The sequence below is a fragment of the Watersipora subatra genome, chromosome 2 (assembly GCF_963576615.1).
Source record: "Watersipora subatra chromosome 2, tzWatSuba1.1, whole genome shotgun sequence".
Lineage (NCBI taxonomy): Eukaryota > Metazoa > Bryozoa > Gymnolaemata > Cheilostomatida > Watersiporidae > Watersipora > Watersipora subatra.
The window spans coordinates 43,417,613-43,429,501 of record NC_088709.1 but is presented as its reverse complement, the minus strand read 5'-3'; the positions used below and the strand labels follow the sequence as shown (position 1 = coordinate 43,429,501).

Below are 11,889 nucleotides of genomic sequence, written 5' to 3'. Positions count from 1 at the left end.
ATTTGTGCACTATGACAAGAAGTATTGTAACTATTGTAGTGAACTTGGCAGTAGCGCTTTTGTTACTGAGCGACTCAAAAAGTCACTAACAGGGGCGTCCCTTCCGATGCCTAAAACCTGTGCAATTATCTTGCAACCGTTTAAGGATTTTCGATTTAATTGAAGAAAGTAAAAATCTTCATTGCGACTTGTTGTCATTCTCGTATACTGATGGTTTTTGGCGCCACGATAAATAGTGAGGATCTCCTAATACTGGTAGTGGTTTTCTTTATTACAGTTGACAAGCATATTTCAACAAAAATGAACAACGCTCTCAAATATTGCCAAACGATCTCTTCATGATGCACCTGGTAGGCCTACTACATTATGTCAATGGTCAGTAAAAAAAGCGAAACTCTTTGGTGATTATGTTTTTATTTCATTTTTGAAAATGTTTTAGCATTACGCAAGTATACGTGTTTGGCTTTGTGCATTTATTGTTCAATCTTTTGTGATTTTGTGTAGGCTATAGCCTACCGTTATTGCAGTCTCTGAATCTGAGTTGAATTTCTCCAACGGCAAGGGTTGACTGAGACGGAGATGTCCCATTATCATAAACTCATTTACTGCCTCAATGTAAGTCCATATGTAAAAAAATTAAATATATTATTTCCATTTGCCGAACGTCAAATTTTAGCATATATACCAAAGTTTCACCTTTGACAATGGAAACAATATAACGTTTCAAATATGATAGCAATATGTATGTTTCTCAATAGTTGGCCGTGTGTGAATTCGTTTGTCATTGTGATTGTCCATCTATAGCTATTGAAATCTTGGAATAACGATTTCATACCGCAGAAGGTTTGATCCTGGAACTTCTGTTCAAAGGTCCGACACCTAACTAATTAAGCTACACGAGATTGATAGATTTTGCTAGGCAATATATGTCGTTAAATATTAGCAAATACGTCACCGCTTTCCGTCACAATGCAACACAATGGCGTAACGTCATGAGAAGCGGTAGGTTTTATTAGTAAGTTTACTCAAATTATCCATTGGTAATGTGCCAGGCTAATAGCAAGTGGCAGGCAGTTCTCATTACCTCTCATTGTTTACAACTGATTTTTAATACCGGGCAACGCCGGGTAGCACAGCTAATTATTGTACATATATACAGTGCACCCTCAAGATACAATTACCCTGATATACGATTTTTTCACCTTACAAAGTTGAACATGGTGAGGCTTTTACCTCAAAAATTGGAGTTGCGATCTCTTAGACAGGGCTAGTTTAGCTTGCCAGAAAATTCAATTTCGTTACGTATTAAATTTATTTTAAGTGTGCAGTAAGATAATAAGCATTGATACACTTTTGCCTCCTCTCTGCTCTACTCGCTACATGTACCGGCTCAAGTCACATTACTGCAAAGGTATGTACGTCCTGTATAGTAAATAGAATTTCTTTTTTTTTGGATGGCCATTAAATGGTCAAGTGTGCGAGAGGCCACTTTTGAGAACTGCATCGCTTGACCTTTTTGGTTGAATTAGGTTAAAAATGTTTTAACCAGATTTGCTAAAAGTTATAGTGAAAGCGTAGACAGAAACTGCTACGTGATAAACTTTCATTGACAAAAAACTTTGAGATACAGTGAAATAGTTATAAAATACATACTTAAACTTAGCTTCAAGTGTGTTTAGTAAGCTATATTTATTTGAAGTGAACTCAATGTTTATTTTATACCTATGTGTGTCTTGAAGGTAAGAACTCCTTACCGTATGTACTATGTACTGCTTATGGTACACAAATTATAATGATGCATTTTATTGCAGATCATAACTACTAAACACAAAACAGTTACTGTAGGTAATTATAGTTACTAGAGTTAACATACTATTTTGTTAGTAGCTCTCAATATGTACAACATTTTCATAAGATTTTGATGATTTTTACCAGGGAATATTTGCATTGTATAATGACAATCGTTTCTATACCCCTACATACGATTTTTTCACCATACAGACCCAATGCTGGAATGGATCAACATAGTATCCGGAGGGTGCACTGTAAAGCTAATTGGACAGAAGAGCCATATTTAGAGGGAAGAGGGGAGGTGCTTGAATAGCCTTAATATTCCTCTTGTTCTAAATTGAAGAAACAAGAAGACCTGCTGGTCTAAACTGCAAAAAAATAAATTATGACGAAAATTGTGGAAACATAGTAAATTTGGAGTTATCTACCCATGATCAGCGCTTGATTATTATTTTTTATGTTGTTCTTCTTTTTCATTGTTTTATGACTTTTTGTAGATTTTTGAATTAGAATATGTATTATTGCCTGAGATTCGTAGCTCAGCTGAGATTTATGGGAAGGGTGCTGATGGGCCCCTTAAAGGTCTGCCGATAAGTGGAGTAGATCGAGATCAGCAGGCTGCTCTTGTAGGACAGCTCTGCTTCAGCGAAGGACAAGCAAAAAACAGGTGAGTACTTTTAGGGACTTTAGTTCTTGCTATCAGATGGGCTGTCATCTTTTTAAGATTGCTCTCTGCGTTAGTTGAGAATCCTTTACGATGTTTTGGTGATTTTTCTAAATATACAATGAAATTTGACATTATTTCAGTTCTTCTATTTTATCATGCAGTTACATTTTTAACATCTTTCAGAAAGCAGTCTAACATACTTGTCGGGGAATGCAGTCAATCTTAAACTTGTTAACCACATTTTCTTAAACTTGTTAACCACATTTATAAACTCTGTTTTTGTTTTGGGCAGCCAAAGTGTAAGTTCAAGTCATGAGCTACTGCCGACATCCTGGCTATTGAAAAGTGATAAGGGGGGCATGAGGGGCCCCCTTATCACATTCATGACTGTAAACACTACAGTCATGACAGGGGTAAGGGGGGAAGGGGAGCATGAGGCCTCCCCTCTCCCCTCCTCCCTCCCCCCTTATCACTGCCATGACTGTAGTGTTTACAGTCATAACGTGACGTGCAAATGCTTCTAATCTTTACCAAAATGGGATTTGAGCAGAAAATTCAAGATTTTCAGACTTTGACCAAACATTTGGCTATTGATAACATCTTACTGTATTTAATTTTTATGGTACAATTAATAAAAAGACAAGATGAGAAATGTTTTTTATTTCACAGGTTTTGCTAGAATACACAACTGTACATTAGAATCTTTTTAAATTATAATAGAACAAATATTTGCGGATTTATAACAAATCACGTTTTGAACAGCCTTCTGCAATGAGCTATGAGTGAAAATCGACTTATGACCTTATTTAAATCAGCGTTTTCTTACAATTACTGTAAATGTTTATCTAGTCGATTATTATAGTGAACTGTTAAATCATTGCATAAATAATTTTTCTGTTTTTAAAAGTTTACATTAAATTGTTAAAACTATGTTTATCATTACGATTATTATGATTTCTACCTATTAAGTAAGTAGCAAAATCTTTGATCCTACCTACTTGATGCTCAAATGCAATTTCAATTTGCTCCCTGTTTGAGGCCCCATATGGCTACTCACTTAACACTTGATGCGAGCATCGTCTCACCTTTAGTTGGGTGGAACAGTTACCTTATGTGCACAATTGTTACTGTGGAGCCAAATTTGCTGACTCCGTGAAAATCCACATTATTTTCAGAGAAGCTATAAAGGTTCATGACCTGTTCTTCACATTCTTAGTGTAGATTGATAGCTAAGCATTCGGTGAATATAATAATATCTCTACAACTAGTTCATGATATTATTGTAAGACTTTTTCACTATCTGTCATATTGTATTGTCATATTGTCACTATTGTTATTATCTGTCATATTATATTGTATTGTATTGTCATGCTGTCACTATTGTTACTATTTGTCATATTGTATTGTCATACTGTCACTATTGTTATTATCTGTCATATTGTATTGTCATACTGTCACTATTGTTACTATCTGTCATATTGTATTGTCATACTGTCACTATTATCTGTCACTTATTGTCACAATTAATGTTCATAGTAAATATTATATTAAAATTGTCAAACTTAGGACCTATGGATAAGTTATATACGTAGTTATATGGGTATATGCATATAATAAATTAATGTTCATAGTAAATATTATATTAAAATCTAAATTGCACAATAAACTTTCACATTCGCTTACTTCTCACTAATTTTCGTTTCACTCATGCATGTACAAAGCATATCAACCATTTACTAAACATGAAGAATGCTGAACATAGCGGGAGAGCGAGCATCATATCTCTCATGCATTGCAGGAGGGATTTCGGTGAATAGCTTATTGGCATCTTCATTATTCCCAATGTATTCAGCAAGCCGACTGCCAAATTTGAATTTCGAGAGAAAGGTATGTTGATATCATACGGTAAAAAACTGTTGAATGGCTGGGGCAAAAAGACATGGTGTTCCACATTGTAAGATGAAAATCTGTATAACTGGGACATCACAACCCACGAGTGCATTGTATGTTAGAGTTATCATTCCATAATATAGTAAGTAGTTAACAACTGAATATTTACTAGGCAATGCTTGTTAGTTACTCTCTTAACTATGTGCATAACTCTGAACCAGAAGTTCACAACCTGTTCAGCTAATTCTGTAAGTAGCTGCCCAGTTACATATCTCATGACTAAATGTTTATTATTATTCATTACATTGAGAATTGTTTATTTGTTCATACCAGATAACGTTATAACAAGAGCAGACAACTCTTGGTACCGCATAATCATATATTTGATCACTTTTACTTGAAGTTATGTGATGTTTGTTCAAATCATCACTCACAGGCATTGTTCATGCCAAGTGTATCATAAACAAGTTCAAATTATTAATTCATTTGTAGGGTTCTGTAGCTATAGCTGGAGCTTGCATTTGTTGGCTTTGGGATAATCTCGGTATCATCAGCGATTCTGCTGAGTCAGGTGACTAGATTCCCTTCTTTAACACTACTTATTCTGTTCATGATATGTTTAGTCATAACTTCAATCCTATAGCTGTGTGCAAAATTATGGCAACTCTCCCTCTGTTGTGTTCATTCTTGATTGAAAGACGTTCCCATCTTCTCATCTCAGCTGAGCTCTATGTGCGCAATCTCTACATATTCTAAAGCTTAGTGTCTTTTCATCTCATTACGTTGAAAAAAAATTGGTATTTTTGGTTCTTGACTAATTTTTTGTGATACTTGAGAGCAGCACTTGTGGTACTTCAGTAAAACTTGAGATACTTGAGTACTACTTGTAGTAGTTGAGTAGCACTTGTGATACTACAGTAGTACTTGTGATGCATATTGTCAGAGGAATTGTTCTGATGTAGAGACTCTAGCAGCCACAGTAGACACAGGCTGTTATTTTGTACCAGCCTTCACAGGTCTCTTCTGTCCACACTGGTAGCCTGATGCGAGGGGGTGAGTGACTTACATCCCTAGTTCTATTTCTAACTAGTCGTACTTCGACTTACCAGCTTGAGGCGTGTCAGGACTGAGCTTGTATTTCATTTCAGGTTTAAGTAATTTGTATCTCAAATCAATTGTTTTTATATAAACGTACTAAATTCAAATTTATCCATTCCCACCATGTGACAAATCCCTAAAACTAGGACATTACAATGGAAAAACTTGTTATAATAGTTTCAGTTCACCACATCTTATTCTTTCTATTCATCATTTGAATTCTTATAAATTCTTATAATTCTTACCCGATTTTAGGGATGTTTTACTATGGCCAGCTTATATCTGCGATAGGCTTATATGTGGGGATATACAGTACCCTTTTGAAAATACTATAAGTTTTTACAGTGTTACAAGTTTTAAACATTCACAGTGTTTACTAATTTCTTTATAACAATCTTCTCTACCTTTTCTGAAATTCCATTAGATTATAATAATAGTGATATCATTTGCATCACACAAGCTAGTCAGCATGGCTTCCAACATGACTGTCCAACAGGGCTGTGCAATTTGGCTGACAGATATGGTTGTTTTATATGGCTACTCAATATGGCTGCACATAATGGCCGTTCAATATGGCTGCCCAACGTGGCTGTTCAATATGGCTGCCCTAGATAGCTGTTTAATATGGCTGCACAAGATGACTGTTCAATATGGCTGCACAAAATGGTTGCCCAACATGGCTGACCAGCATGGACATGAATCATTAAAATACCACAGTTCCTTAAATACCTAAGTAAACTTCTTTTTGGTAGATTGGAAGTTGTCCACTCTCTCCAGAAATAAATCTTGCTGTTGGTGAAGTTCAAACACGCATAATTGTAGATAAACTAAATTATTTCTGTTACTGAAAATACAGAGTAGTAGGTATATATGGTGACATCTATGACCAGAGCTAATCTCCTTGTATTGTAGAACGATATGCGGCCTGTCAACATGCACAACAAAGGCACATATCGTTAGAGCAGCTCTGGAAGCCGTCTGCTATCAGACCAGAGAGGTAAATTTCTTCTGGATACACTGAGCTCTACTAGTCATTATGGTTTTATGTCCAAGGTGCATACAAAATCTATTTATAGATTTTAGATGCTATGAATAGCGACAGCGGCATCCCTCTGGCATCTCTCCAGGTCGACGGAGGTATGACTCAGAATTCTCTACTCATGCAAACGCAAGCAGACCTCGTCGGGATTCCCGTCGGTAAGACATCTGTGAGGCCATCTAAAGGTTGGAGGTTATCTCAAGCTTTTAGTAGGGCAGTGTACCTTTTTGCTGGCTTTGTGTGAGATGTTTGTGTATTTAGATTGTCTGTAATTGATTTCAAGAATTTGTTCACAGCTAATAATTTATCTGTTGTCTGTGAAAGTCGAGTTAAGCCGTGGTCACACGATGGCCAAACCGACTTAGGTTTGGTTTGGTTCAGAGGTTGTTTTACTTCGGTTTGGCTAAGTCACATGCCACACGGCATCCGAAGTCACTTCGCTTTCTAGATACCGTATACATGAATGCAGGACACTGTTTTATTGGAAGTTTTTATGTATTTTAGTTAAATACTTCTATTGCAAACAAAAACTTTGAGGAACAATTATTAATTATAATTACGCCACAGATTTATCAGAAGTTCGTTCAGCTGCTCCAAACAAATCACTCGATACAAAGATTTTGCCGACCCTTCCAATCAACAAAATTATATTTTTGTTAACATAGGAATGTTTTTCTATGCTGAGTACATAACAAAAACAGTGTTTATCATAGTACTGTGGTTTTACATAAATAAATCAGTCAACGATTCTTCATCAGGATGAGTATGAAACATTACTTCTGTTCTACACGAAAGAAAACTACAACCATTATCTTACATTTATGCAAAACTCAAGTGCAACATCTTACATTTATGCAACACAATCACAAGTCCGGGTGAGCCCTGTCGTAAATTGCTTTGTGTTGTTTATTTAACGAAATAAAAAGATTGTCCCATTTCTTTTTTAACTTTGCTCACACACACGTAAAGAGAAATGTGACGCGGGCTCTCTAGAATTTTAACCAGCCAATAAGAGCAAGGGTTCGGCCACAAAATTTCGAGCAGAACCAAAATGGTTCGTTTCGGCAAGAAATGTCTTTGCCCGAACAGTTTACAACTGAGAGCGACGTCATTTTGCGTCATTTAGTTCGTTTCGGCTCTCGTGTGACCACCCCTTTAGACCATTCTATGCTTGAGAGATCCAGTGTTTAGAAAGGGGCATTTCATTGGTGTTTGAGCGGTTACATAAGCCAATCATACCTGATGGTGTTTGGTTATTTTTAGTAAATAAACTGTACTGGCAGCGTATGTAATGCCCGATGGAATTATCCCTTTGTTTATCCAAATGATATTTTCATATTTTATAATTATAGTCTATTTATATTGAATATTCTAGTTCGGCCTTCCATGCCAGAGACGACAGCACTCGGTGCAGCAATGGCTGCCGGGTACTGCATTGGAGTATGGAGTTTGAATCCTGAGGATTTGTCTGCCATCACTACTGATGTCTTTAAACCTCTCATATCAGAGGAAGGTAGGTGTTAGGATGACTGTGGACAAGTTGCCTTTTTTATGTTTTATGTTTCACAAACTGCCTTACAACGGAGAGCAAGGGTATGCACTTCTTTCTTAAATATAGTGGAGCCACTTGCATTTCTTGTAATCTGACCTCAGCCAGGTAATTGCTTTTCTCACCCAGCAAACTCAGTAGTGTGGGCAGAGTTGGAGTCATCCTTGGTTTTTTATTACTCCATGGGCAATAATTTCATTACAAATAAGAAAAAGACAGACTCCCTCCTTGAGCAGCTCATCAAGTTATATACAAAACCGAGTCTGTTGTTGTTGTGAACACCTACATGTTGGCTTTTTAGCCTGTGCACCAAGTGTACATATTTCCTACCTCTTGGCTTAGTGACTGTAGTTTGTTGTGTAACTCTATTTGTGTCATACGTACTGTGATCTTTTTTCATTGGTTGTTTAGAGAGAGATAAGAGGTTTAGGCGGTGGACTGATGCTGTGGAGAGGTCAAAGCACTGGGATACTCTCGGAGAGGTTTCAGGTAGGATGTATTTCCTATTATTGTCAATTATTATAGCATTCATTTCAAGATGAGCTTAGACAAGAATTTATCAGAAAGTATCAGTACTTTTATATCATGTATGATTGTTTTTAATGTTTGAGTTAATTTGACTGCCAGGATGTTTCAAGATAAAATTGATGAAACTTGATCCCGGTTATAATGCTCAGATCAAGCAAAGGTGCGATTATGATGTCTATAGTTGTAAAAAACCGACAGATTAAAGACATATAACGGTGCAACATTTACACTATTATAGCCAATATCAACTATAGCAACAGTAGCAACTTGTGACATCATTTTGACGCATATTTTTTTTCTGGGCATTTTGATTACGGCGGATGTTTTTTTGATTTTAATCTTGAAACATCCTGTTAGTCGGATCACCTCAAACATCAAATACGATCTCAATTGATAGAAAAATACTGATACTTTCTGATAAAATATACTAAAATTTAATATAAATTTATTTATAATGCTTTGAGTGGGAAAATGAAACTGATAAATTCATTAAACATTGTCACTTATACATAGTCATGATGATAATCACTGTGTTTCTATTCAGTATAGTTCTCTTTTATAGGAGTTGTTATTCCTTGAACAAACAGAAGGTTATATGTAACCAGCCTTTATAAGTTCTGTTTGATTGTCAAATGATAATACAAAATAGGTGCATAACCCAATAAACTAAGCTATTTCAACTGTTTGTTTTTTAAGTTTATTTATACTTAGTATATACTAATCAGTTTTTTGAGGTTTTAAGTATAAATAACTAATTAAATAAAAATTGGTTTTTAATGTAAAAAATTATTATTTACAGCGACAGCAGGAATAGCGAAATGCAGTCTGTAATACAAACTGAATATTATTCATAGCAGTTGATCTCTCCAAAGAGTCCTATCTAATTATTAAATAGTACCTCATGAGTAGCTGGTTGATTGTATTGTAGGAATGACAACTGTATGGTAGGACAACTCCAGGTATAAGAGTAGCTATAGTACATAATATTTACTCTGATAAGAGCCCCGTCTGTCTGTTTGAAGCCAGACTTAGAGGTTAAGAATAAATAATACACTGCACAGTAATTGAACTCAGATACTCAAGTGTTCCACTCAGGCAGACTACTAACTTCACTGTTCAACCATCCTGCAGTGTTGTGGAATAATTGTGCACATAGCTGTTACACATGTTAAACTCTCACCATTCACCGGACTGCCAGGGTACTACTACAATATAAAATAGTCCATGGTAGTGCTACAGTAGAATCCTGGGATACGGCTGCAATTCGTTCCAGGATTGGGACCGCAAAATAAAATTGCCATATGGTGAGGCCTCTTAGCATCTATGTTTTTTGAAGCTTTTATTTGGAGAAATACTCGCAAAGAAGCCTGTTTCTGGTAAATGCTGAAAGTATTTATGAAATTACTCATCCACCTGTCATCAATACTGTCCATAGGATCATCCATTGTCTTAATAGTTTCCTAATGTTTGTGCATTAAATCTAGTAATTCAAACAAACTGATAACTTTCCTTCTGCCGATGAAGATTGGTATCCCACTCTTCTTCGACTTTTGTTTATTGCTAGCAAACCCATTTCCATAGTACCCAATTTTTGGTTGTCCTTTTATTATCACCATCAGGACTCATAGCTAATGAATTAAAGTTTGATATAAGTATTAAAAACACTGCGTAAATACCGATATCCGTAAAGACTCACTGTAAAGAGTGGTCTCTCTCTGAAGGCCACTCTAAATGGCATAAATTTGACCAATCAAAGGTCAAAAGGTCAACACCTTGACAAGTTGGGTAGCTGTATCATGGCCTAACATCGTACCAGCAAGGATCTGGATTGATGTTTGTTTTTCCAAACAGTTTTAATGCTAGTTCATGTATAGGATATATTGCTCACAGAATGAAGTGAGCCTAGAAATATTGATTCAAAAGTTGCATGAAAGTAGTCGTAGTATTACTAGTAGGAGGAAGTAGGTGATTAATATATATTACATATATTATATACTGTTATATATCTATTAATATGGTGATTAATATATATTACATATATTATATAGTGTTATGTATCTATTAATATGGTGATTAATATATATTACATATATTATATACTGTTATATATCTATTAATAGGGTGATTAATATATATTACATATATTATATACTGTTATATATCTATTAATATGGTGATTAATATATATTACATATATTATATAGTGTTATGTATCTATTAATATGGTGATTAATATATATTACATATATTATATACTGTTATGTATCTATTAATATGGTGATTAATATATATTACATATATTATATACTGTTATATAGCTATTAATATGGTGATTAATATATATTACATATATTATATACTGTTATGTATCTATTAATATGGTGATTAATATATATTACATATATTATATACTGTTATATATCTATTAATATGGTGATTAATATATATTACATATTTTATATACTGTTATGTATCTATTAATATGGTGATTAATATATATTACATATATTATATACTGTTATGTATCTATTAATATGGTGAATAATATATATTACATATATTATATACTGTTATGTATCTATTAATATGGTGATTAATATATATTACATATATTATATACTGTTATGTATCTATTAATATGGTGATTAATATATATTACATATATTATAAACTGTTATATAGCTATTAATATGGTGATTTATATATATTACATATATTATATACTGTTATGTATCTATTAATATGGTGATTAATATATATTACATATATTATATACTGTTATATATCTATTAATATGGTGATTAATATATATTACATATTTTATATACTGTTATGTATCTATTAATATGGTGATTAATATATATTACATATATTATATACTGTTATATAGCTATTAATATGGTGATTAATATATACTACATATATTATATACTGTTATGTATCTATTAATATGGTGATTAATATATATTACATATATTATATACTGTTATATATCTATTAATATGGTGATTAATATATATTACATATTTTATATACTGTTATGTATCTATTAATATGGTGATTAATATATATTACATATATTATATACTGTTATATAGCTATTAATATGGTGATTAATATATATTACATATATTATATACTGTTATGTATCTATTAATATGGTGATTAATATATATTACATATATTATATACTGTTATATATCTATTAATATGGTGATTAATATATATTATATATTTTATATACTGTTATGTATCTATTAATATGGTGATTAATATATATTACATATATTATATACTGTTATATATATATATATTAATATGGTGATT

At 33.5% G+C, this 11,889-nt stretch overlaps 1 pseudogene; it reads left to right on the top strand.

The window, feature by feature from the left end:
- Positions 1-579: 579 nt before the first annotated feature.
- On the top strand, positions 580-8,765 carry LOC137388231 (glycerol kinase-like; annotated as a pseudogene).
- The last annotated feature ends 3,124 nt before the right edge of the window (positions 8,766-11,889 follow it).